Source organism: Melospiza melodia, chromosome 18 (assembly GCF_035770615.1).
Source record: "Melospiza melodia melodia isolate bMelMel2 chromosome 18, bMelMel2.pri, whole genome shotgun sequence".
NCBI classification, from domain to species: Eukaryota; Metazoa; Chordata; class Aves; order Passeriformes; family Passerellidae; genus Melospiza; species Melospiza melodia.
In genome coordinates, this window is record NC_086211.1 from 2496939 (window position 1) to 2524813 (window position 27875).

At 56.0% G+C, this 27875-nt stretch overlaps 1 protein-coding gene across 4 annotated transcripts in view; it reads right to left on the reverse strand.

The window, feature by feature from the left end:
- The window catches only part of RAI1 (retinoic acid induced 1), a 75015-nt gene extending 59917 nt beyond the window's left edge, over positions 1 to 15098 (reverse strand). The window contains exon 1 of one of the 4 annotated variants that reach the window (XM_063171650.1): positions 15040 to 15098. The gene's annotated coding sequence lies outside the window, so the exon portion shown is untranslated. Of the gene's footprint in view, positions 1 to 2841; positions 2940 to 2977; positions 3296 to 15039 lie in introns of those variants that run through there. The other 3 variants (XM_063171651.1, XM_063171652.1, XM_063171654.1) reach the window with 3 other exon arrangements.
- Positions 15099 to 27875: the final 12777 nt, after the last annotated feature.

Below are 27875 nucleotides of genomic sequence, written 5' to 3' on the forward strand. Positions count from 1 at the left end.
GGGGTATCGGGGAGATAGTGAGGGCCTGGGCAGGGACGTTGTGGAGCTGGGGTGCTGGGATGGGAAGGAAGTGGTTGTTGTGGGAGTAACGTCAGGAAGGGCCTCGGCTGGGGCCCGGGCGGGCAGGGAGAGGGGAGATCTGAGTTCATGGCACAGCTCTGAGGGAGATGAGCCAAGGGAAGAGTCCAGAGTGGGGACAGGGAAGGGTCTGTGTGGGGACAGGGAGGGATCCAGAGTGGGGACAGGGAAGAGTCTGTGTGGGGACAGGGAAGGGTCTGGTGTGGGGACAGGGAGGGATCCAGTGTGGGGAAGGGGAAGGGTCTGGTGAGATGCCAGTGGGGGGACAGGAAAGGGTCAGGTGTGAGGATGGGGAAGAGCCCATTGTGGGGATGGTGAAGGGTCCAGTAAAGGAACAGGGAATGGTCCAGTGAAGGACGGAAAATGGTCCAGTGTGAAAATGGGGAAAGGTCTGGTGTGGAGACAGAATGGTCCAGTGTGGGGATAGGGAAGGGTCCAGTGGGGTGACAGCAAAGAGTACAGCGTGGGGATGGGGAAGGTGTGAGCATCCACTTGGGCAGAGGTGTGCTAGGAGACATCTATCCTGGGACAACAACCGACCCCAAAATCCTGCTGGACCTGGTTTACTCCCGTTCCAAAGCCATTTCTAATAAAGGCTGGTTTATTTTTTTTTTAATCCCCCCTCTGGTGAATAAAAGCAAAACAAATAACCCCAGGCAGCGAGGCTGGGTGATGAGCAGCAGATGGCTGGTGATAACAGGCACCTCCATACCTGTGCACCCCTTACCCACAGCCTTCCCACCTGGAGCTCCCAAGCTCCCAGCCCCGTGGCTCTCGCCAGCCCAACAATCCCAGCCCAGCTAGGGGATATGGGAGTGCAGACAGCAGCGAGCTGCTTTAGGGAAATCCAGTTTGGAGCCAAGTCAATGCATGCAGAGTCATTAATCTAGGTCTGGTGCCAATAGGGATGGCTTTGCATTAGCCGGGCCCCTTTGTAGTTCAGACAATCAGTTGCATTCAACCAGCGCAAGATAACGCTGCAGAAAGCTGAGACCATCGCAGCTCATTCCTCCTGTAAGGGGCGGGGGGAGAGGATTTACAGGCAAAATAGCATTGCATTAATGGGACTGCTCAGTATTCTGCACAGACGCTGGCGGATAATGTCTTTGCAAACTAACTGCAATAAATTAATTAAATTAATCTACTATGCCGTGCTTGTCCCCACCCAACATCAAATTCAAGGATGATCAGGGCTTGCCTTATCCTCCATAGCCTACGAAAGAATCTGATCTCACTTGCTCTAGAGTTTCTGAGGCACTGAATTGCAAAGTACCACCTGCCTCACTAAACTAATCACCAGCCTGGTGGTTTAGATCACATCAGTTTTACATGTAATTAAGACTGTCCAGGAGGGCATGCAGCTGCTTACATGGTCGTTCCCTCTTATACAGCAACGTGCCTCCTGCTCAGATAGGTGCAATTAAACAAGCCTGTTCACAGTCATTAAGCATTAATGCACCTCATTAGCATAAGAACTGGAAGAAGCTTTGATGCAGGGAACCCCGCAGGAGAAGGAGATAGAGAGAGATGTACATACAGACAGGAAGGCAAAGGGCTGGGCCACCACCTTCTCGTGGCCCCGACCAACCATTCCAGCTCCATTTCTCCAAAGCAATGAGCCATGCCGTGCCCTCCTCCCCAGAAATGGGTCTGGGTTATCTTTCTCTCCCCCTCCCCCTCTTTCTAAATTATGCTGGTGGAAAGGGAAAAAAAAAAAAAAAAAAACCCACCACACCAAACTGTTGGGATATTAACCTAGCGAATCCATTAATAAGCTGAACTCTCTGTTGGCTTTGACACAGCACACTAAAGCTTTAAAGAGACAGGGCCCCAGACACTGGAGATAGGGGCAGAGACAACAGCGCTAACAAAGAGCCACTGTTGCCACGGCCGTGGCCATCTCGGGTAGGTCCAGCTGTCTTTGGTGTTCTGTTTTCCAGACACAAAGAGCAGACTGAACCGTTTTGGTCTGAATGGCTTTCATTTGATGGTAGAGAAAATGAGAGGGAAGAAAGAAGCTAAGTAAAGTGTCCAGGAGAGAAGAAAAAAAAAAAAAAAAAAAAACACAGGAGAGGGGAAAAAAGAGCATGGTGCGCTGCAGGTCTCAAGTGAGAAAGGCTGCATCTCCCCCGAGCACAAAATGGGGCTGTCTCAGGGAGCAAAGTGAAGGTGACATGGTGATTTTGGAGCAGGATGGAAGTGAGGATCCAGGATGCACACTCCAGGGGAGCTTGGATGGATGCTGCCTGTGCCTCACCTGCTTGCCCAATGCTTTGTACAGCAGTGTCAGACCACAGACTGCAAACAGCTTGTCTAGCTGGGGTTTAACCTCAAGGGAACAACCTGTGTTTGTACAGTCCCTGGCCCTCTGGGCTCAGAGCCCGATAGGAGCCTCCAGCCTGGACCAGGAGCGTTATCACACAGAGCCTCAGCAGCTTCACTGTCACCATGGCGAGAAATGGGCTCGCACGAGGACATGAATCAGCTGGAAAAAGTGAATCTCCAAGTGAAATGTCTTCAAGGAACCACCACATGCTGCCATGGAGCCTCTCCAAACCCACACCTCAGCCCAAACTGTATCCCAAAGCACGAATAACCCTTCTGCTGCAGCCTCAAGATGCCCACGTCATGCCCTTGCATCTCTACCTTGCATCCCATAAGCTTGAAAAACAGGCCTGAGACATCCATTCCAGGGTCCCCTATTATAAAGCACAGCTCTGAAAGCCAGAAATGGAAGCTGAGACCGGATAAATCAGTACCTACCCACTGGAGAGCCACACGGGCTCGTCCCTACAATGCGCTCTCTGGCCTCCATCTAGTCCAGCTCGTAAGTGATAAAAGCGTCCACGACTGCAGCTCTCATCTGGGAAGAAGAACAAACAACCCAAGTAGATCTTACCACTGGGAAATGGTTTCTAAGGGTCTCCAGAGATATCCTCTTTCCTACGCTCATTCCATTAGTGCTGTGCATGCTCCATTGTCCCAGTCTCTCCCTCCTTAGTGGTTACATCCTACAAACACAAACAGATTTCAAATCCCCCGTAGCTCTTTGGCCCATGATGATAATAATTTTCCCTCCTTGAGCACCTTTTATCTAGAGATCTGGAAGCATCTCTCTGGCATTAATAGCTATTAGCTTCTCCACCATCGTGCAACACGGGGTGAGCACCGTCACATCTCACAGCTGAGGGGAATTCGGGCACGGCACAATTAGGAATTCACTCCTGCCAAGTGGTGCATCCTCTTGTGCCCAATCAGTGGCACAGGGATGGTGGTGCTCGGTCCCTGGGTGAATCTGGCTAAATCCTAAAAGATTTGCCAACAGCGTCAGCAAGAGGAAGAGATCCCAGGTTTGTGCCTGAGTCACCAAACCCTCTGTTTTCCCTTCTGTGCCTAGAGAAGTCAACGGGAAGTCTCCCATGGATGGTAATGGGAAATTCAGGCTTTTTGAGTCAGTAAACAGCTTTTTTTTTGAGGAGGGGGGGAGGTTTGGGCAAAGAGGCTTTTACTGCACAGTCATTTTGATAAACCAAGGAGCCGAGCTTTTACCCAGCAACAGGCTGGGAGAATGACTGATGGAGACCATGACCCCAGTGAACCACAGCCTTGCTCCCTCAGTCCCTTCCCATTTGCCTTTTGTGATTACAATTAGCACTGGGGGCTGGCAGGTGGGGGAAAAATGAAATAAAATAAACTAGAAGCCCCCCCTGCCCCGCTGCCAGCCCCTCATTGTCTGCAGAGGCTGGCTGGGGCTCTGCACACTGCAGTCCTCTGCCCATTGTACTGCTGAGAACATGCGAACAGACGCTCTCGGGCGATGGGTTTTATTGAACGCAACTTCAATGGCAAATGGAGAGAGAAAGGGGGGGGGAGGAAAGGAAAAAAAAAAAAAAGCCTTGAAAATCCATGCCAAAAAAAAAAAAAGAGGTGGGGAGGGTGTTTTTTAATGCAATCAATGGCTCCTTCCTATAACTCTGCCTGTTGTGAGGAAATTTCTTTCCAGTAGCAGCCAGCAGCAGTCCCAAGGCTGTGACATTGCTGTAACGCTTGGAGCTCAGCTCTCTATCTCTGGCAGCAGCCCCGTCTTTTTGTCATTATTGGCTGTGATTGCAGGGGGTGCACGCCAGCTCGCCGAGTGCTGAGATATTGCTGCCTTCCCCTCCCTCTGGACAACCTGCCCTCAGAGAGGAGTTTGGGGAGGGGATGAGGGTGAAACAGGGAGCTGAATTCTCTCTGCCTCCCCTGAGTATGCTCTGATCCAAGCCCACATGGATAGGTAGAGGTCCCCAAGGCCCTTTTCGGAAAGCTCATTAGGAAAGTAGTGACAGATGCATTAGCTATTAAAAAAAGGCGGGGGGAGAAGCTATCATAGAACTTTAAAAAAAAGCAGCAGCAGCCGCCCGACAGTTTTATTGCTGTCAGATCCTTTTTTTTTGTGGGCACGTTGCAAAGCAGGAGAGGTTTGGGTAAATATCTGACGCATGCACGCACTTCCCATGCTCTGGGCTGTCTGTCAATAATCCAGCCGGGGTATTTCTCACACCCTCAGGAGGCATCTGCCAGCTCTGCCCATTGCCACTGCAGCTACTCACCCTTCCCATCCACCCCCAGCACCTCCTGGAGAAGAGGTTTTGGAACAGGCATGTCTGGCTGCATGCAAAGCTGCGGGAAGAACCTGCCAGGTTGCCACAGGGGGTGAAAAAAAATGGGCATCAGCTGCTGCCATCTCTGACTCCGAGCTTCAGCCTGGGGAGGACAGGTCTTGGCATGAGATGTTCCCTCCTGATCTAAGCAGAGGCTGCTGAGATGGAGATTGAGTCCTGCATGCCGGGACCTGCTGTCCCTGCAAGCTCCAGCAATGCTCTCCATGAAAGGACAGAGCAGTGCAATGGACACTGAGGCCTCTGTCCGTGTCCCACACCCCACACCACAGCCCAGAGCCTCAGGGAACAGGTGTACACACATCACTGGGAGGAGCTGCTTCCCTGCCCCCAGGATGAGTGACACATCTGGCAGCAGCTGGAAGCCACAAAGCCCCAGGTAGGGACCAGGCATGAGGAAGGTGGGAAATGCTGGGTACTGGATGAAGATGCTCTGGATGGAGGTCTGGGCTGGCGAGCTGTGGTGGGCAGAGGGGCAGATGATGAGGAGATGAGGCAGGAGGATGGCATGGGTTTTGTCTCTCCCCATCCTATGAACCAAAACGGCCACCACTGCTCTTACACCTGTGTGGAGAGCAGAGCCCAGGTAGTAACAGAAGAACAACAGATGTTGCACCTGCATGACGGCTCCCGAACGGCGCCAGACGAGCTGGAATTCACTTCTGAGCCACAACAGCAAAGCTCTTTCCACAGACAGCAGTGGGAAGCAGGGATCAAAACACCACTTCCACAGACACATCCCAGCACTGGGTCCTGCCTCCACACACTGCATTTTTCACAGACCATCCTCACCACTACGAGACAGCCAAGCCAAACATGTCCCCTCCAAGACCTCAGCATCCCTCAAAAAGGGGACACAGCTATTTCAAAAGGAACTACGGGGGTACCAGAGGCTGCCATCAATCTGTGCCCCCCAACCTCACCTCCTGCCACCTTCCAACCACAGCCAGGAGGCAGAAAAGGCAGAAAGCTCGCTGGGGGAAAACAGCAGCAGCAGCAACCGTCCCCCTCGGTCGGGTTTTAAATGGCTCTCAGATCCCTTCAAACAAATCTAAATGCACCGATCCTATTGTGTGCATAAATCTTTGCACCGGGGCCTGCACGCCTCCACACTATTGATAAAGAGAAACGAGTCTTAAATATTTAATGAGCGAATAAACCCGTTAAGAGGATATGATTAACTGCACGCCACGGCTCTGCATTTAAGGTGTCCCTGCTGTACCTTTAGAGGGGTTTTATTTTTAAGGGAAATCGGCAGCAGCAGCTGGTGGAAGGCAGCAGCCGGGCTGCGCGGGTGCCGCACCAACGGGAACGCCGGCACCATGCTCCACTCCAGAGGCATAAATATGCCACGGGAGCCCAGGCTGCTCAGGGGGGGCTCTATTGACTCAGCCTGACGGGCAGGGAGGGCAGAACACAGAGGCAAGGAGGTTTGAGGTTGTAGGTGAGGTGGCAGGAGCCGGGCTGTCGGTCGGAGAAGCCGCGTGAACTCTGCACCTTTCCGTCTCGCCTGGCAGCCAGGGGGCTGCCGGGGGGATCAGGAGACCTTGGAGCTATTTCCAGCCGAGCCACGGAGCTGGAGGGTGACCTTGGGCAAGTCACTCGCAGTCACCCTCTGCCTGGAGTCGGGCTCTGTGAGAGGCAGCTGGAGTCTTGCCTGCTGAGGGTGCGGATCGAGGCAGTGTGGGGTGCCAGGGTGACTGAACCTTCCTTTTCTCCACCTCCACCGAGCTGGGAGCAGCCTCAGCACGGGGCTGGAGCACTGAGGGCTGGGGTACAACACACCAGCCAGCCCACAGGATGTTTCTCAGGCACACAGAGAGCAGCTGATGGAAGATTTTATGAAACCAAGCGCTATAAATGTCCCCCTGCTATGTGACTTTTTAAGTTTCTAAATTATTTTGATCATTATTTTTACCAGAGTGAGGTGAATAATATACAACAAACCACCGTGAATCATCACTCCAGTTTTTAGATATGTTAAATTTAGCTGTTTTGGTGCCACCTTTTTGTTTATATTCTCCAAGTGTTTCTTGCCAACAAGTTACCGGCAGGGATTTTTAGCCAGGAAGGAGAAGGGAAAAAAAAAAGTGAGACACACTCTTAATTTCTGTTAATTTTAAGCATCAACAAAAGATATTGGAAGAAAGTAGATTTCAAATTCTTAATTGCAACAGTTTCCCTCCCCAAATCTCAAGTCTAAAAATTAAGCCTGCCCAATCGGGAAGCCAAAACCCATCATGTGATGTGAGATCCCAATTAAAACTACTCTCATTCCTGAGACCAAGTATTCACAAAAGAGCAAAGACCGCGAATTATTTGCAGAAATTATCTGGAGAACAATTTTGAATAATGAATACGATGGGGGAAATCGCAGTCACTTGGAATACTTAATGCAACTACAAAAGAAAAAAAAGAAATCACCAACAATTTGCGAACAGAGAAGAGGTGAAACGTGTGGAATAGATCATTTAGCACAGCCCTGCCACCACCAGCGACTATTCCAAATGACCAAAGCCCCTGCCTGGCTGTAAATGCTGCAGGAATTAACGATAGAGACTGATGGACAGATGGAAGTCATGCTTGGAGATACCCCTAATCAAAGAGGCTGTGCCACCACAGCCAACACGCCCGTGCCCTGGTAGAATCAGGGTGAAAGAACTCGGGAAGCAGGATGTTCCAGGCAGCCCCAGGCAGGAGGAAGGGATGCTCGGGGTGAGGCAGCTGAGCGGAGAGCAGCTGCAGAGGAAGAGGAGCCCTGACACATGCTGGCCAAATCCCAAGAGGCACAAGCACAGAGAACACCAAGGACGAGCTTCTCCGTGGTTGTGGCTGGGGGAAGGGGTGGGAGATGCCCTGGGAAAGGAGAGGCTCCAGGTAGGTCTGGATCAAACACGGGTGGATGCTGCAACACCAAATGCTGGCTCTGCCATGGGAAATATCATCCCATCAGCCAGGGACTGTGAGGGTGTCCCCAGGGTCTGAAGCAGAGAGTTGGGGATCCAGCAGAACCCACTCTGCTTCTGCCACCTCCCCTCAAGTGCTGGGCTGAGCCAAACCCTGCCCTCACACTGAGAGCTGCTCCCATGGCCATGATCAGAGCATGAGGACACGAGAGGCAGGAATCTGCTGAAAACTGAATGGTCTTTCTTGCCCAGGAGCCAAAATCTGCCTCTTTGTTAGATTTACTTTGTCACAGCACAAGCTTTGCATTTCACCTATCAGCAATGGAGGCCAAAATCTCACCACTGCCTGCAGAGTCCAGCTGGGAGCAAGGATCTGAAGGGAGAAGGCAGAGAGAATTAGGAGGGCAGGAGCAGGAAAAGGAGAAAGGGTTTTGGGGGACCTTGGGGGACTGCAGCAGGGCATGGAGGAGATGGGGACCTTGTGGGGTCAGGCAAAGTCTGCAACCATAGCTCAGCTGGGGAGATGCTGGGCCCTTCCCTGCCCCAATAGTGAGGAAAAGCAGCAAAGGTCTGCTAGAGATGGAGCTTTTCCACATCCCAGCCTGGTCAGCTGACATTTATCAGGGTAACAAAAGGATACAGCCTGATCACAAGACAGGCTGACAATGCATCTTCCCCTTCTGGGGAGGAAAGTCAAGCGCCAAAGTTGTAAAAAGTAGTCCAGTCATCTTTCGTGTCTTCTCTTTCCTGCAGTTTGACGTGTGCAGGGATACTTCCTCTCCTCCTTTGAAATGAAAGGCGAAAGAAAAATGCAGAAAATTCTGCATTTTAGGTGCAGGAATTAAAAAAAATAAATCAAATTCTTCCCATGTTTCAGGTCAAATATTCCCCAAAGCTTCTTTCTGGCAATCTAAGAATGTAGAGGCTGGATCTCTTAAATTCCCTTGAATCCAGGCTGTTTCTATCAATCTGTAGCAGTATTTCAACAAGGCTGGCTGAGGATGCTCAGGAAAGCCTGGCTGTTATACGCCTGGACTGCGGCAACCAGAGAACCACTCAGGAACTGAGAGACTCATTATTTGTTATTAACTCACCTGGAATCTCTGATTCCGTACATGTTATTTTGCTACTCGTCTGCAGAGTGAAACAGCTCCTCAAAAAATAGAAAGAGGAGAAAGTGAACCACCCACCAGTGGAGGATCATCTTTCCAGTGGATTCTAACAGGTCACCAGCAACTGCATCAAAGGAGTGTCCTGGGGGCTTCAGTGTTTGCTTCCTGTGCCCCTTTATTTACTGTTGATTCCCTCAGTGGCAGCACTACCAGCCCCTGCAGAGACTGCCCTGTTCCAGCCTCTGCTTTTCCAGGTTCAGGCACTGGGTATTTATTGCATTTGGCTGTTTTCAGAGCGTGGGTGTTTGCTCCACATGTCCCCACAGAGCAGAGTCCCCTCGGAAAACTGTTCCAGGCAGGAAACTGCTGCTGCTCCTGGTGAGGGAATCACATGGGGAAAATCAGTTTCTTTTTCAAAAAATCCTCCAAGTGAGGAGTTTGTTCCGGAGAGATGGAGAACGGAGATCCCCACGGGCTCTGCTCCTGCCTGTCTGACGGATTCCCCCCAGCACCCATTTGGCTGGAACAGTGGTTGCTGTAATGAATTTTTAGGGATAACAATTTGTTGGGATAATGACTTTAGGTGCACAGGGCACTTCTATGCCCCAGCTCTCCTGCAGCATCTGTGTGTTACCTTGCTAACCTCGCAGACAGAGAAATTGAGGCACAGGGCTGGCTCTGGAGAGGGACCAGGCTCCAGCAGCACCTCCAGCTGCAGCACTCCATGGATGCTGTGATATCAGCATCACCCACAACCTGGCTGAACTGCCCAAGGTCCCCCACACCAGAGACCTCCTGTGTCCCCTCTGTCCCCACAGCTGCTGGCCCTGTCCCTCTCTTGAGCATCACTTTCTGCCTCTGGCACCCAGCAAGCTCCTCTCCCAGCAGCTGGGAGCACCCCATGATCTCAGGGTGCCACCTTTGCCTGATCCCCAGGAGGGCACCACAGCAGGGCTGGTGCATCCCCACCGTGGCTGGGGACAGCAGGAGGACAATGACATTTGCTGCAGGAGCCTGACATTGAACCCAGCCAGTCAGAACAGCGGGTGTTTTGCTGGCAAGGGTAGAGGCTCTGCTCTGACACCGTCAGCGAGGGGACAGGAGAGGGAGGGGAAAGGAAAAAAGCCGAAGCAGCAGCCAGACAGCTGCCTCTTCCTCCTCCTCCTTTTGTGCAGAAATGTGGTTTTGTTTGTCAGTCAAACAGATTGTTTTCTCCTTCTTTGCAGGCCAATTGTTTCTGCTCCTGCAAGATAAGGGATTGAAAAGGGCTATATTTTTATGGCACTGAATCTAGGCCCTCCGAATTGCAGGGGAGACATCAAGTGGGAGAGGGATGCCGGTTCAAACCAACCCTCCTCTCCCCAGCTCCACTCTCCAATCCCATTTCCACCCCCATTTTCCTTTTTTCTCCTCCCTTCTCCTGCCTGGAGCTGCCTCTCGGCCCTCTCACTATTTAATCTCCGTCTCTCCAGTGGACTCAGGAGGTTTACACAGCTTCATCCTCTTTGCACCATCTGCTGAAAAGAATCTGCCTTTCCCCTGCTGCTCTGTCCAGAGGCTCCTCCTGCCACCTCCCCCCAAAATTGGGGAAAGCAGAGCCGGTGCCACTGCATGTGACGTCGAGAAGAACAAAACCCAGGAGAAAGGAGAGAGGTTTCCTTTTCTGTGAAGGATTTGCCCAGAAAGCACCTTGGAGAGCCAGACCCCAGAGTGCAGCAAGCGCAGGATGCAGACATTAGGGAAGAAAATGATCAATAAAAGCAAGCCCAGGGTAAGACAGCAGGATGCTCTCCAGGCTCCTACAGTGGGTTCAAGGATCCTGTGTCCAGTCTTCCTCTTCTTTCTTGTTGAACTGCCCCAAATCCAGAGTCCAGATGGGATACCGTGACTCACAGTGATGGGAACGCTGGGGCAATGACCCCTGAATGACCGCCAGCATCCCCAAGCCAAAGGACAGGGAGAAGGTCCTTGCTCCAGGGACAGCCAGGGCTGGAGGCATCCTCACCCTCACTGCATCCCAAGCAGGAGTCCTTTGCTCCCAGGCGCTGATCACATCGCACACCGAGGACCAGAGGGAGGATTTGCCTCTCCTCCTTGGGGGATGAGAGCCTGGAAGGGGGCAGCGTGGTTCATATCCAACTCATAAGCCTCTCAGAGCTCAGGCTTGAGGACTGAGATTCACTCAATTAATTTTGCTTTGGCAAAAAGTCCATTTTTATTGCTATTTCATGCCTTCAGTATAGATTTTCCCTGCTCGTCTCAAAGGGATAATAAAACCCGACTCGTTCTTTTTATAAAAGTCTCACACTCCCTCTCTCACCAGGCTCTGTGTTCCCCAGCTAGAGATGTAAATTTAAAGGGGAAATGCTGTCATTTAAAACAAAACAAAACCAAAAAAAGCAACTCAGAAAGCCCAGCTTTGAGCATATTCCAGCTCTCGAAACTAGGCCGTGCAACCAAAGCAGAAACCAAGCTGCCACCTTCCCGCGGTGAAGCGGCATTCCCGCAGCGATCCCAGCCTCCCACAGGGGAATCAGGGGTGACTGCCAGCCCCAGGAAGCCACTCTCCATCGTGCAGGGCTGCTGGTGGCTCTCTGCTTGCTGGGGTGGGTAGTTTTTGCCAGCTGGGTGCTGGTGGGCACAGGTGGTGGGCGCTGCTCTGAGCGAGCTCCTGGTGCTCGGATGTGAGGCTGGAACCTCAGCACCTGCACCTGCCTCCCACCTCCTCCTCCTCCTCCTCCTCCTCCACACCAGGTGAAAGCCTCGCTGCTGCCTGCCTCAAGCAGCTGGGCCAGTCCTCCTGAGGGAAATCCCAAATCCACACAATTCCAAGCAGGTGGATTTTGAGTGTGTTTTCAGGCAGGCAATGGGACAGGATGGTGGCAGGACAATGCACGGACCTGCCTGCTCCACCCCAGCTGGGATGCATCCTGCCTGCTCTTAGGAAGGGCTGGAGCTGTGGAGGATCCCCCTGAGAGGTGAAGAAGGGAAAGGGAAACTGCCTTTCCTCTGAGAGGTGAAGAAGGGAAAGGGAAACTGCCTTTCCTCTGCCTGGTGCCCTGCTGCCATGACCTTCTGGGGGGGTAGGATGCGAGCAGAGGAAGCCAAGTGAAGTCCTGTCATCAGTGGGTGGCAGCAACTGCCTGGGGACAGGGCGGGGTCCCCAGCCCCACCAGGATTTAAGGGCAGGTCAGACCGAGGTGCACTCCTGGCACAGCTGATGCAGCCTGCTAGGACAGACTCAAGCTGGTGCCTCCTGCCTTGGCTGTGTGTCTGATTTGGTGACGTGCATAAATCCACCATCACTGGGACTCTCCCAGCTCAGCAGGAACCAGGAGCAAATCCAAACCAGAGCAGATCCAAAACAAAGCAAATCCAACGCAGAGCAAAGGCAAGAGAAAACACACAGGTGCCTGCACTGTGCCACCCCAGCTCAGGACCAAGAGGTGACAGCAAACCCTTCATATCCAAATGTTTCTCCTTCTCCCCATCCTGTACCCTTTTCCTGCACCCCCCTGCCAGGCTGCCTGCATGCCCTGGCTGCCAGGAACTCGGGGCCCTGCCTGCATCTGGCAGGGCAGGCAGTGCCCAGGGCGAGAGGAAACACAGCTCACTCTGCTCCGGCAGGTGTGCCTCCAGCAGATGAAAGTTGTAAGGCAGCTAACAAGGACGGGTAGGAAAGGAAAGACAAGGAAACCCCCACACACTCCCTGGCCAACTGATGGTGCAGCACCTCCAGGCTCACCTCTGGTGCCCCCAGTGAGGCGGTGGCACAGCTCCATCAGTTAAACCAAAGTTGTGCCATTTCCTCTGGTGGTAAAACAAACGGTCTTTCCCCACCATGAGGTGCCTGAGGGATGCTACAGAAAATTCTGCACCTCCCCCGTTTCGGGGGAGAATCAGTTGGAGTCCCTGGATTCTCCTGCAGAGCCTCACAGGACTCAACCCTCCAGGCTGGAAAATCCGTAGCGTGCTCTGACAACCTCTGCAGCTCAGGCAGAGGCGAGAGATGATTAAGACTGGCTGAAATCTCCCAGGACTCTGACATCTGAGAGGCGCCATGCAAGGCAGAGAACCACCCCAGGCTGCTCCTCGCAACCTGCAACTCCCCTCACCTTAGCAGGGAGCTGAAGGGAGAGCAGGGACCCAGCGGGGCCAGGAACCAGGTCAGCGCTGCTGGTTTCCAGGCAGCAAAGGTTTGGAAGAGCAGAGGATCATTTAGCAGAGCGACAGTGAAGGTTCAGAGCAGAGCCTTCAAATTACACGCTACAGAGCACTTTTCCTGCCTAAAAGGTCTCTGAAATGACTGTGGCGGCTCTGAAACGAAGCACTCTGTATGCAATTGTTCCCTGGGGCTTGCAGCGGAGACAGAGCCGGGAGAGGAGAGGTGGGTCTGCGGTCCCTGGCACGGGCAGCTCCTCATCAGATGAGGATACACACTTCTTCTGGGCTCCACAGCACAGCACTGCTGCTTCCCTAAATCTCCCTGGTGGTTTCTACCAGTCGTGGTATTTTTTTATTTTTTTTATTTTTTTTTTTTTATTTCTCACTTCCTGCCTTGAACTTCACACAGCTCCTGGCCTGGGCTGCAGAGCTGCTGCTCGGGGTGTGGGTGCCCAGACCCACAATGAGCCCCTCGCCACCATCACTCTCACCATGCCTCAAGGCACACCTCAATCCCACGGGGAGTGGGGAGGGAAGGGCACTCAGGGGGAACATGTCCTTTTCTCCATCTCACTTGGCTTCCTCCCATCTTTCTCCACTCCATCTCCCAGCAGCTCAAGGTCCATTTTCATCAGGCACTGACAGTCACCAGGAGAAGCAGTCTCAGCACCGGCGGGCACCACGCGCAGCCAACCTGCGCCCCCCACCCTTTGTCACCAGCACACAAGTGACAGCAGCCACATCCGCACAGCCACCACGGCGCTGCTCACCCACCTGGGGCACACATGCTGCCACCGTGGCAAAGGCAGCTGTGGGGTGGGAGCGCTCCACAAAGTCCCAGCAGACAGCAGGGAACCATTTCTGCACCATCAAGGAGGCTCTGGCAATGCCCAGAGTCTGGGGCAGCTGGAGCTGAGCTGGGAGAGCTCCTGGAAGGTGCTGGCACCACCAGCGATGCCCTCCTCAGCTGGCACAAGACCCGAGGAGCACTCTCCCATGCAAAACCCCAACTGTGGGGTTTGTTCCTCCACACCATCACTTTGGGAGGTCACCTGAGGGCACCAGCACGGGCACCGCTGGCAGCCAAGGGGAAAGCGGGCAGGGCCAGTGGCCACAAGAGCTTCCAGCAAGCCAAAATCTGCTCACATCTAAGGGATGCCACCGCTCCCCATCAACAGCAGTGGGGAACAAACAAGCACCCCAACAGCATCCCACTCTGACGTCAGTGAGAACCTCCGGCAGGTCTGCAACGTCAGCCACGACACTTCCAGCGGCTGGAGAGCCCCCGGGATGCCACCCCTGGGGCAGCTCAGCCCCTCCACTGGGACCCCTGGGGCAGCTCAGCCCCTCCACTGGGACCCCAGCGCCACGCTCAAGGTGCTGCTCCAGCTGCATTTCCAGGGAGAGCGGGAATGGGGACACACACACACACACACACACACAGAGGAATTTAAATGGAATTTCACAGCTGCAGCGAAAGGGCACAGGAGGGGCTCAGGGCTATCTATCTATCCAAGATGCACGCACCATGTCCCCGCTCGGCATTTCGGCTCCGCCGGCCGGGACACCGCGGCCACCCGCACCCGCGGCACCGGGGGGGCCGGGGAGCCCCTCCGTGACGTCACCGGGCCAGGCACAGGCTCGCGATTTGGGGGGGATCGAGGCGGGTTTGGGGCGAGCTCTGGGGGGGCCGGAACGGGCTAGGGCTGGAAATGCGAGTGCGGTGCGGTGGGAGCGCGGGCGGAAGGGAAGGGAAGGGAAGGGAAGGGAAGGGAAGGGAAGGGAAGGGAAGGGAAGGGAAGGGAAGGGAAGGGAAGGGAAGGGAAGGGAAGGGGATGTGGCGGCGGGCTGGCGGTGCCACCGCCGCTCCAGCGGCAGCAGGAGAGCAGCGGGCCCGGCGGGAGCCGCGGTTGCAGCCGCAGCTGCGACGCGAAGCCCCGGGGGGGTAACGGGGCTGCGGGCAAGGCCCCCCCCGCCTCCGGCAGCGCCCCGCTCGCCCGGCCCCTCCGCTCCCCTCGCTCCCCCGCCGGCCCCGATCACCCGCCGCCCTCCCCGGGCCCTCCCCGGGCTCGGCGGCCCGCCCGGTTCCCCCGGAGCCGCGTCCGGAGCCCTCCTTACCTGGCGGGCCGAGCCCCGCTGCCTCTCAGCGGCGGCGCTGGGCGGGGGCGGCCCCGGCGGCCATGCCCGGGCGGCCGCGCCGCTCTCCCGCGCCGTGCGAGCCGCCTCGGCGGTGTCAGCGGGCGGGAGCCCCGCGCGGCGCCGGGAGCGAGGGGAGGGACGGCGGGGGCATGACCGAGCGCCGTCGGAAGTGCACGCGCGCCCGCCGCCTGCCCGCGACCGCGGCGACACCTGCCGGCAGCGCCGCCGGTGGCACCGGGAACGGCGGCGGGGCGGCGGCGGCGGCGGGCGCTGCGCACACCGGGGGCAGCGGGGCGGGCGCTGGGCACGGCACACCGGGCACCGGGGCACGGCACACGGGGCATCGGGGGCAACGGGGCGGGCGCTGGGCACGGCACACCGGGAACCGGGGCATGGCACACGGGCATAGGGAGCAATGGGGCGGGAGCTGAGCACGGCACACAGGGCACTTGGGGGCAGCGGGGCGGGCGCTGGGCACGGCACACCGGGAACCGGGGCATGGCACAACAAGCACCGGGCGCAGGGGCAGGCTCCGGGCATGGCACGCTGGGAGCCGGGGCACGGCACACCGAGCGCCGGGCAGCCAGCAGCAAGAACCGCATGGCAGCTCCTGAGCTGGGCACCGGGGAGCGGGCAGTGGAGGGTAGAAGTGGTGTTGGGTACCGGGCATCCAACAGGCACCGGGCATCGGGGCCATTCACGAGACTGGCACCGGTGCTGGGTGCAGGGAAGCCCCCGGGTAGCACCTGCCAGGTACAGGTGACAGGTGCTGGGTGCAGAGCATCCCACTGGGCAGCATCCAAACGGTGCTGGCACTGGGCTGGATGGGGTCCCTGCAGACACACACCAGACCCTGGGTCTGGGTTTGGAGCTGGAGCTGTCTCTGGACTTGAATCCACAATTGGATCAGGACTGCACCACGTGTGGGTCTGCACTTGGGTCTGTGTCTGGATTTAGATCAGGATTTGGAACTGGATTCTGATCCACATCTGGATTTGCATTTGGAGCTGAATTTGGATCCACATCTGGACTTGCCTTCAGAGCTGGATTCAGATCCTCATCTGGATCGGAGTCTGAGACGTGCATCTTCCACAAGGGATGGATGCAGCCTTTCCACCCCCTGCTCCCCAAGCATTCCATGGGTGCACAGAGCACCATCACCCCACGAGGTGTTCATCACTGCCCACTTACCTTGCTCTGGGCACCTTCAGGGGTCTGCAGCAGTGTGACAGGAGCCCTGACCAGGGAGCAGAGGGGAGGGACGAAATGGCAGCAGTCCCGCTGGCCTTGGCTGTGCTCAGCAGTGTGGCTGGGGCTGAACGTGCTCCAAGGAGGAGCCGAGGTCAGGGAGGGGGATGAGTGCAGGAAACATATTAAGTGAGGAAAATTGGCTGCAGCCAGCAGAGCTGCCTGATGTTTGCCTGGGATTTTCCTCTCCATCAGGTATCCGGTGTAAGCCCTCGCTGCAGGGTGGTGGCAGCTGGTTATTCATGAGTGTCTTGGATGTGCCACCAGCCACCAGCACCTGCTGTGCACCGAGAGGGGTGGCACCCAGGACCCCTCCGTGCCTGTGTCCCCAGTGCTGACACCCAGCTTTGGCCAAGGCGACGTGTGCAGATATTTTAAGAGGAAGACTCTGTGCTCTCACAGCTTGACTGCTAATTTATAATCCTGTTTTCCTATTAAAATAAAAGCCTCTCTCTTATTCCCGAACGTGAGAGCCAAAGCGGAGCTCTGAGGAAGTGCCCTGTTTGCAGAACACGCTGAAACACACAAAGGAAACGAGGCAAAACCAGCGTTTTGCACGTTTTTTGAGCCTCATTTTAGCCGGGACTTGGAACAGCAGAAGGGAAATCTTTTCCAGCAGGATGTGCACAGCGGGGGCGTGCGCGGAGCCGCTGGTGTCCCTTTGGAGCAGGGCCACCTGCCTGCCGAGGGACAGCCCCCGCTGCGGTGCTGCGTGTCCCCGAGGGGTGGCAGGTCCCCTGGGGATGCCGGGGGTGAGGGATGGAGCAGCGCTCTCCCCACGGGGCCGGCCGGGCGGGGATGGCAGCCGGCGGCAGGAAATACCTGCTGCTCCGCCGCTTCCCGGCCGAGGGAACAAGAGCCGGAGTGTTCGGAGGGCGGCCGCGGCCGCGTGTGGCAGGAGGGGCCTCCGAGGGACACTCAGGCCATTGTTCCTCGAGGATGTGCGGCGGAAATTTGGATGGACCCGTTGCGTGCCGCGCTCCCAGCACTGCCGGGACTGAGCCCAGACTGAGGGGAACCCGGGTGGGAAATTCATTAAACGCTGTGTCTGTGTCTGGTGGAGGGGTCACTGATATTGGTGGTGGTGGGGCAGCCCCAGTGGAAGGACCCCCTTGAGGGAGGGCGCAGATGCACTGAGGAGGCGCTGGCACAGATGCCCAGAGAAGCTGTGGATGGCACATCCCTGGAAATGTTCAAAGCCGGGTTGGATGAGGCTGGGAGCAAGCTGGCATAGTGGAAGGGTAACCCTGCTCCCTGCAGCTGGAGCATGGCACATGCCCAGCGACTTTCAGCCCTTGCTGAGCTCCTGCTGGTGTTTGTTGTGGCCCTGCAGTGGCTCTCCTGCCTGCCGGCCCCACCCGCGCCCCACCAGCCTTGCAGCAACCTGGAAAGGCATTTAATACAGGCTGGGTTTGATCTGCACTTTGACATTCCTTCAAGTGTTCCCTGGTGTTTTCCTGTCGCTTGCACAGCGCCTTTTCCCACCAACGCTCCCTCGCTGCTGCAAAAAGGAAGAAAAAGCCTTGCAGAGTGTGCCCAGCCTTGCAAATCCCTAATTACCCACCGCACATCCTGGCTTCCCTTGGAGCAGCGCTGCTGTCAGCAGGGATGGGGTGCAGATGATGCTGGTCCTTGCAGAGAGAGCAGAGGGGTTTGCCTGGCTGCTCCCACCTGGCGCTGCTCTCCTTTCCCATCTCTGCACCAGACTCCACATCTGAAGCAGTTTTTAAGGAGAGAGGCTGGGAAAAGGGGGAGAGAGGAGAATGTGCTGCTCTCCTTCCATGCTTCACCCTTTCTCAGGAACTGGCCAGATTGTTTCCATTAGGAAAAGCTGAGGATCCAAGTATTTGTCAATGACCAGGAGAAGATTTGCTGATGGAAGCTGCCGTTCCCTCCAATAATGTTGAGCGAGGTGCTTGGCGTGGACCCATCCTTTTATGGTAAAATTAGGGCTAAACGCTGTGGGGATTTGCATTTGAAGTTGATTGATACGTGGCATTAGTGCACGCGTAGATAATTTCGTGTTTTGAGATCGCTGAGCAAGGAATAATTTTTATTTTGGGTCAAAGATAAGGGCATTGCGTTGAGATGAAATATGAAGGGGTGCTGATCTGTGTCACGGACACTGCGTTTCTCTTGGCTGGGGAAGGGGATGGCAGCCCTGCATTACCCATTCCTGCCCTTGCTTTTAATGCTTTGGGTCTGTGCCCGATGCACGGAGCGATCCCCTGCTGTCACTTAATGCCAGGACACGGTTCCAACTTTATGAGCTTTGGAGTTTCCCCTTATTAAAAAAAAAAAAAAAAAGCAAACAAAAAACCAGAAGAAACCTCTGCTTTATTTTATTTGCTTATTTTAGTAGCTGAAGGCTGTGCCACTGAGAAACATTAATTAAATAGAGCAGTGTGGCTTGATCATTACAGGAAAGGTGTGGGGAGAGCATTGCCAAGCTGGCAGTGCCTTCCAAACCCCCCTCTGGCAACCTGGGCTGATGCTGTCAGCAGCACCTCGGCCCTCCCAGCTGCTCAGTAGCAGTCCCTGCCCTTGCCCTTGCTCTTGCAGCACATCCCAGGCCAGGTGGCACGGCTGGTGTCACACCAGGATGTGCAGCTGTTCCCCTGGCAGCAAGGACAAGGGCTCAGCACCACTGGGGACTCAGGAGTGGAGGAGGAGGCTTCCTTTTGGGCTCCCAATCCACCAGGGCTGAAGAGGTGGTGGCTGATTTGCTAAATGCATCAGCACAGGGCAACTCCCTCCCTCCTTCCCTCTCTTTATCCGTTCATGGAATCATTGAATCTCAGAATGGTTTGGGTTGGAAGGCACCTTGAAACCCATCCAGTTCCACTCTCCTGCCATGAGCAGGGGCACCTTCCACTATCCCAGCTTGCTCCAAGCCCTGTCCAGCCTGGCCTTGAACACTTCCAGGGATGGGGCAGCCACAGCTTCTCTGGCAACCACCCTCACAGGGAAAAATTCCTTCCCAATGTCCCATCTAACCCTGCCCTCTAACAACAGGAAGCAATTCCCTCTTCTCCTGTCACTCTATGCCCTTGCCCAAAGTCCCTCTCCTGTATATTCATCCATCCATCCATCCATCCATCCATCCATCCATCCATCCATCCATCCATCCATCCATCCATCCATCCATCCATCCATCCATCCCTCCAGCTCCCAGCAGGAGCACATGGGCTGTTTTGGCAGGAGCAATGTGGTTTGTGGGGTACAGGGAGCTCTGAGGAGAGGGAACTGCAGACATTATTTAGGCAGCCCGTGAGATCCTCAGGTGCTGATAACTCAGCAGAAGCACCAGGCCATTTGCATGCAGGAGATGTCCCAGAGATAAGAAATTATCCCCATCCCCACCCCGTGTCCCTCCTTGTCCCTTTGATCGCGTCCCAGGGCCACCACAGCTGGCAGAGCAGGGTGACAAACCCCCTCCTCCTGCACCAAAGCAGGTGGAAGGAGATAAAAAGGAAGGGGAAGGAGGAGGCAGCAGAGCTGAGGAGCAAAATCAGCTGCACTACAAAACGCCCCGAGCAGTCACTTGTGCTTGAGGCCATCCCTGCTGTGTGGCCGAGTGGCTTTTTCCAGGCCTGGCAGGAGAAGCCCGGAGGGGTGGGAAGGGGGCCTGGGATGAGGGAAGGAGGAAGACGGCCCCAGCTGGAGCTTCAGTAGCTTTCAGAGGCATTTTGGGGATGAAAGCTGCCCTGGGGCCCCTCCCAGCGAGCAGCATTGCTGTGGGTATGCTGCGAGCATCGCGCTTGCCTGGCTGGCAGCTTCCTTGGTGTGCTGAAAATGGTATTAGAAAAAAAAAATATAATAATAAAAAAAGCAAAACCTACAACAACAAAAAAATATAGCACCAGCCCCCCCCCCCCCTCCACCCCACCCCCCCGTCTCCACCACCCAACAACAACCAAGAAAGGCAAAATCTTTCACAAGCCCGGAAGATGTCACCATAGAAACAGAAATCAGACCCACTCCACGGATCCTGCCGCCTGGGAAGGTGATAAAATGTTTTCTATCGATTGCTGTCGGGAAAGTCACTGCTGATAAGCCATCCGAGGAGAAATGGAGCAGGGACGCGGGGACGTGGGAGCTCTTCAAATGAGGCTCCAGATGGTCCCTGGGCTGCCCCTGTGCAGCAGGAGGGGACCGAGGGGCTGAGGGATGCCCGGGGGAGGCTGCTCTGCCCCGGGCTGGTGCCAGCGTGTGCCCAGAGAGGTGTGAGCCTGCCATGCCCTTGGCTGCTGCAGGCACCGAGTGGAAAGCTCAGTGTCTGCTTTCCCGCCCGCTTCTGCAGCACAGCAGCTGTTCCTGGCTTTGAGCTGAAAGAGAGGAGGTTTAGATTGGATATTAACAAGGAATTCGTCCCTGGGAGGGCGGTGAGGCGCTGGCACAGATGCCCAGAGAAGCTGCGGATGGCACATCCCTGGAAGGGTTCAAAGCCAGGTTGGATGAGGCTGGGAGCAGCCTGGGATAGTGGAAGGTGTCCCTGCCCATGGCAGAGGGTGGAACGAGGTGAGATTTAGGGTCCCTTCCAACCCAAAGCATTCCACGATTCCATGAAAAACATGCCACGTTGGGACAGATGAACCTTCCCCTACTCCTGATGTGGCACCACCAGCATTTCACCCCCTCTCACCTCGCCTGGCTGGGTATCACCGTGATCATCCCCGTGGTGCTTTCCAGCCTCCCCAGCATGCCCATTCCCAGTCCCCGTTTGCAGCTGGGAGCATCCCTGTGGCTGCTGGGTATCACTGTGATCATCCCCGTGGTGCTTTCCAGCCTCCCCAGCATCCCCATTCCCAGTCCCCATTTGCAGCTGGGAGCATCCCTGTGGCTGCGGCGCCGGCTGCGAGGTGTGGGATCTTCCCGGCGGCTCTTCCCAGGGCTGCGCACAGCGCCGGGGCCTGGCTCGAGTGCCCTTTGAAGAGATGGAAAATCCTATTATCTGCTCATTCTTCTCGCAGTGTGAAGCCTCAGAGCATTCAGCAGCAGTCGAGTGTGGTCTGCTGCCTGCGGCCCGGCGCTGCCTCCGCTCCCACCCACGCGGGGAGCTCTGGGTCACCAGGGATGGGCATCGCATTCCCACCCCCTGATCCATGCATTTCCCACACCCTGACCCATGCATTTCCCACCCCCTGATCCATGCAGTTCCCACCCCCTGATCCATGCATTTCCCATCCCCTGATCCATGCATTTCCCACCCCCTGACCCATGCATTTCCCACCCCCTGATCCATGCATTTCCCATCCCCTGATCCATGCATTTCTCATCCCCTGATCCATGCATTTCCCACCCCCTGATCCATGCATTTCCCATCCCCTGATCCATGCATTTCCTACCCCCTGACCCATGCATTTCCCATCCCCTGATCCATGCAGTTCCCATCCCCTGATCCATGCATCTCCCCCTTCTCTGATCCATGCATTTCTCATCCCCTGATCCATGCATTTCCCCCCTCTCTGATCCATGCATTTCCCACCCCCGATCCATGCATTTCCCACCCCTTGATCCATGCATTTCCCACCCCCTGATCCATGCATCTCCCCCCTCTCTGATCCATGCATTTCCCACCCCTTGATCCATGCATTTCCCCACCCAATCCATGCATTTCCCACCCCCTGATCCACGCATTTCCCCCCTCTCTGATCCATGCATTTCCCATCCCCTGATCCACGCATTTCCCACCCCCTGATCCCCACATCTCCCCCCTCTCTGATCCATGCCAGAGCTCAGGATCCAGCTGTCCTGGCCCCACAACAGCCTGTGCATCCCCCAGCAGTGGGGTGCAGAACACAACAGCCTCTGTGGGGGCCTGTGTGCTGATCCCCTGCTCCGTGGGGAGCCGAGGTTGCTGCTCCAGCCCGCAAATCCTCCCGTCATTAAGGCCGGGAAGGTGTAACCCATCTCACATCCTCCATCCCCGAGGCAGCTTTGCTGCCAGTAATTGGCAGCAATAAAAGAGGCGGTTAATCCAGGGCAGCGTGGGATGCAGGCAGAGGGATGTCTGCAGTGAAAGGCACCCTGGCAAGGAGGAGCTGAGGAAGAATACGCTCCTGGGCACAATTTGCAGCCCTGGAGAGCTGGTTGGATGCCACGGGGAGCATTTGCTGGGGATTTTGTTAATGATGTAGGCGCAGCCTTCCCAGCTTGGCCTGTGCTAAAGCCCTGGCTCACACAAGCTGAGGCTCTTTGGCTTGAACTCAGACCAGCTGCTTTCCACTGGCTGGTGGATTTTTGCCTTGTTTCTGGGTGGTTCCATGTGGGAGATGAACAAAGGAGCAGTCAGTGGGTGATTTCACCTTAGGGGGGGTTTTTTTTGGAGGAGAAGGGAAGGGTTAAACCGTGCCTTGTTACTGAGTTATTTTAGGATGGTTGTGCTGAAGGGACTGCGAGAGGATTTGTCTGCACATGGGAAGATGGAATTTAATCAATATTGACAAGAGCCATTCACCAAAACAGGCTCATTCGCTAATGAAAGCCAGACCTGGTGTGTCCCTGGGGAAGGACAGCTTTGGGAAAGAGGGGAAGAAGGCACTGGAAAGTCACAGCTCCCACTCCCATGCTCCTGGTTCTTATGAAACCAGGCTGCATTTGGGATTGATTTTCCCAGCACAGAAAGATTTTGGCTTGTTTGCCTTGTCGCTGCAGGATGCCCTGGACCAGCCCTGTGGCTGCAAAGCAACATTCCCATCCCTGCCCAAGGATCTGGGTCCATGTCACCCCCCAGGCACGGTGTCCCAGAGCCAGGCAGAGGCTGGGCTGTGTGTGGTGGCAGCAGGGCCAGTCCCACACAGACAGCTCGGGGTGCAATGGGGCAGGATGATGTTACAGGGTTTTCTTGCACTCCAGCTCAGATCACAGCCAGGAAGAGAAATCTCCTTCCATGAGTGGAGGTGATTCCATCCAAGCCATAAAATCTGTTGGGTTTTCTGTCACCTGTTTAACTCAAAACACCCCCCGAGGCAGTGGGAGAAGACTGGTTTGGTCAGAGTCTTGTGTTTTCCCCTCTATCCTTGCACATCAAACCAGGAAGCAGCCAAGACACCTCTGTGACCAGCCCCTCCCAGCAATAGAGAAGAAACCTAATTTCTGTGGTTGACAGCTGATATTTCCCATCACTGCCAGCCCTGTATCCTGGAGCTGGGCTGAGCTCGTTATCCCACAGAGGACAAAAAGTCCTGCCATTGCCCCCTGTGCATCCCCAGATTCCTGGAAATCCATGGAAGACAGCGACCCAGGCGTCATCCTGCTCCATCACAGCATCCATGTGGAGCAGCAACCGCTCTCTGCTGCGTGGAGGACTCGACTTAATTTGTTGGGCACTTTTTTTTCCCCTCTGAAAGGCAGCACCGTATCCCCCAGCCTTCTGGTGCAGCCGCGGGGCTGCTCCCGGAGCGTGGGGGCGAGTGGGAAAAAGGAGAATTCTGATCCCCTGCCAAGCCTCACAATCCCATCCAAGCTCACACTGGCAGATAATGAGCTTTAATGAGCAGGCCACACTAATTGGTAAGTGATCCCAGAAGCGGCTGTGGCAGAGGAGAGGGGAGAGCAGTGGCAGCTCGGGGTGAGGAGGGGCCAGGGGCTGCCAGGGATGGGGCTGTGGCAGTGAGGGTCTGCTTGCCCCCATGGGGGGGCTTCCTTCTGCACTGCCAGGGGGGCTGCAGGCAGGGCTGGGATTGCAGGATCTCTTCCTGGGTGCCATCTGTGTGCTGGGGAGCAGCAGCAGGTCAAGGGAGGGGATTGTCCCCCTCTGCTCTGCCCTGCTCAGGTGAGACCTCACCTGCAGAGCGGCCTCCAGCTCTGAGCCTTTGACAGCAGAAGGATGTGGAGCTGCTGGAGCAAGTCCAGAGGAGGCCAAAGGGCTGGAGCATCTCTGCTCTGGAAACAGGATGAGAGAGATGGGGGTGTCCAGCCTGGAGAAGAGAAACCTCCAGGGAGACCTCAGAGCTCGTTCCAGCGCCTGAAGGGCTCCAGGAGAGCTGGAGAGGGACTGGGGACAAGGGATGGAGGGACAGGACACAGGGAATGGCTTCCCACTGACAGAGGGCAGGGATGGGCTATTGGGAAGGAATTCTCCCCTGTGAGGGTGTGAGGCTCTGGCACAGGGTGCCCAGGGAAGCTTTTGCTCTGAGGGGTGATGAGTGGCCAGAGGGCAGCTGGCACCTGCAGCCCTTGGGTCTGGGCTGGGGCAAAGTGAGCCGGGATGGCCAGGGAGCCGCTGGTGCTAATCAGAGACATTCCTGAGGCAGCCCTAATCGCAGATCATTGTAAATTCCCCTCTCAAATGGAGTGGAAAAATGCTATTAAGCTAATATAACATCTCGGGAAGGACGCGCTGCCGCCGCCGTCCCCGGGGAATCCGGCTGCAGGGAGGGGAAGGAGCAGGGGATGACAGCAGCCAGGAGGGCTGGGGTGGTGGGAGCTGCCCAGGAACACCCAGCCCTCCTTGGCTGTGCCCTGCCTCAGTTTCCCCAGATGGCCAAGGGCCTGATCCAGCACTCAGGGCACCCCAGGATCTCCTTCAATGTTTCTCGCTGAACCTCTGTAAAGTCAGGGGAAACTGAGGCAGAGGGGAGCCAAGAACAGCAGCAGGATCCTACCTCCCCTGGGTGCCTTGCTGCCACCATAGGAAAAAAGTGTCTAAGTCATATTGTTGAAATAGCAAAACATCAGGAGAACAGCTGGAGCAGGAGGCTCCAGGGAGACCTTAGAGCACAGGCTGAGCAGAGAAACTGTGACTGCCCCATCCCTGGAAGCTTCCAAGGCCAGGCTGGACAGGGCTTGGAGCAACCTGGGATAGTGGAAGGGGGTGAAACTGGGTGGATTTGAAGCTCCCTTCCAACCCAAACCCTTCTGTGATTTGTGTTGGGCATTGTGATGTGGCTGATTTGGGCAGTGCCTGGGCTGGGCGAGGACCAGCTCAGCTCTCTGGGCGTGCAGGGCTGGGGGGTGACCTCTGCCAGCACCCCAAGGGACAAACAGGGCATGCATGGGCACCATCCCCATCAGCCCCATCAGCGATTATCAGCAGAGCCGTGGTCAGATGGGAGCAGCCTCACCCAGGGGGGCCCAGGGGCTGAGCAGGAGCCCGGGGACCTTCCCAGGAGCACAGGAGCGGCCTGTCCCCGCTCTGCCAGCTCCCTGCAGCCGCCGTGCTCCCTTCCAACACTAAGTGGCAGCCTCTGCCCGGCTTTGGGGCAGCCCCTGGCAGCGCCCGGGCAGCGGAGCCTGGGCAGCAGCGTCCTCCGAGTGGGCAGCAGCATCTTCAGAGGGAATTTAAACATCCTCAGAGGGGGCTTCAGCATCCTCGGGGGGGCTTCAGCATCCTCAGGGGGGCTTCAGCATCTTCAGAGGGAATTTAAACATCTTCACAGGGGGCTTCAGCATCTTCAGAGGGGGCTTCAACGTCTTCAGAGGGGGCTTCAGCATCTTCACATGGGGTTTCAGCACCCTCAGGGAGGGCTACAGCATCCTCTGGCTCCCAGGGCTCCCAGCCTGGTGCCAAGCACTCAGAGGGTCCTGCCTTGGGACATCGTCACCCACAGCCCTGGGTGCCAGGCTGAGCCCTGCCCAGGGTCAGATCGGGTCAGTGCCGCCTGCTCGGAGGGAGATAAGGCTCAGGGCTGGCAGCTGTTGGTGCCATATGCTGCATTAGAATCACAATACACTAAACAAACACTGTCTTGGGATGAAAACGCGCTGCTTAAGGCAAGGAGGTATTTCTGCTGCAGGTGTTGACCCCAGAACCCAGCGTGGGGATTTGCAGGGCTATCAAGAAGCACAGGGATAGAAATGAGTCCTGGGGGCTGAATCCTGCTGGTGTGCCTGTGATTAGGGAAGCGCGTTGGGACTTGTGCTGGATAAAGTGCTGACACTTCAGGGAAAGGCTGCTCTGGGTTTTCTGCAGCACAGGATGGGAGGAAAGTAAAATAAAAATAGGTCGAATGACCATCCTGGGTGTTTTGGTGGAAGGCAGCAGTTCAAACCAGCGTGGGAGATCAAAGAGAAAGGCAGCACCACACGGGGCAGCCCCTGCTCCCTCCAGGGCATTGTCCTTGGCACGATGACAAATTTTAACCTTGGGAATTGCACCCAGTTTGCCAAGATATCCCTGTGCAGAGCAGGAGCCCTGGCTCCCACACTGAGCTGGCCCCACAGCCTGTTCTGCACCACCAGGGCACAAAATGCTGTGTGAGAGGTCAGGATCTGCCCAGCCCCAAACCACCTCAGCACCTGCAGGCAGTACAGCCCTGCATGGACTTTATAAAACAGAATTCCAGGCTGGTTTAGGTTGGAAAGGACCTTTAAAAGGTCATGCAGTCCTGCCCCTGCAATGAGCAGGGACATCTCTAAGTAAATAAAGTTGCACAGAGCCCCATCCAACCTGAGCACAAGTATTTCCAGGGATGGAGCACCCACAGGGGTTCCTTGGGCAACCCATGCCAGCATTCTACCACCCTCACTGTAAAAACATCTCCCTCATATCTAATCTAACTCAGCTTTTCTCCAGTGAGACCCAGCAGCCTGTAATTTACGTGCACCTCAACAGGGCCACAGCAACCCTGCAAGGCTGCAGGTGCTTTATTTCCCCGGGGCTGGGGACAGGTACAGCTGATGCTCAGCCAAGGACGTGGCAGCACACAGAACTCATCCAGCTTTTTTTCCCTGGGGCTGGGGACAGGTACAGATGATGCTCAGGCAAAAACATGGTTGCTTCTGCAGCACACTGATCCCATCCAGCTCTTTCCCCTCGGGCTGGGGACAGGTACGGATGATGCTCAGCCAGGGATGTGTCAGCACACAGAACCCATCCAGATTTTTTCCCTAGGCTGGGGACAGGTAATGGTCACTCAAGGGCACGGTGGCTCCTGGCAACACACAGGACCCATCCAGCTCTTTCCCTGGGGCTGGGGACACGTACGGATGATGGTCAGGGAAGGACATGGCTGCTCCTGGCAGCACACAGATGTCACCCAGCTCTTTCCCCCCAGGCTGGGGACAGGTAATGGTCACCCAAGGACACGGTGGCTCCTGGCAGAGCTCAGGCCCACCCGGCCCCACTCCCTGGGCTGGCGCGGCCGCTCCGCAGCTGCGGATCCCGATAAATCCCGATAAATCCCGATAAATCCCGATAAATCCTGATAAATCCCGATAAACCCCGGCTGTGGTGTGAGCCCCTGGGTGCCGCTGCTCTGTCACAGCCCAGCGCCCAGGCCGGGTTTGTCACAGCTCAGTCGGCTGGCACGCGTTCCCCTCCACATTTATCCCTTCCAGCTCTGGAGTGAGCAGAGCAGAGCAGCCGCTCGGAACCATCGCAAACAGCCCCGGGCCGCCCAGCCCGTCCTGCACCACCCACGCTCCTTCCCCTGCTAAAACACCCCAAAATCCTGGAGGAACCCAGCCTTCAGCAGGCCTGGGAGGTGCCCATGTGCTGCTCTTCTCCCTGGGATCCAGCGATGGGATGTGTGGGAATGAATTGTAGGATCATTAAGGTTGGAAAAGACCTCCAAGATCATCAAGTCCAACTTCTGAATGGTGCAGAGTTGTGTTGTGGGGGG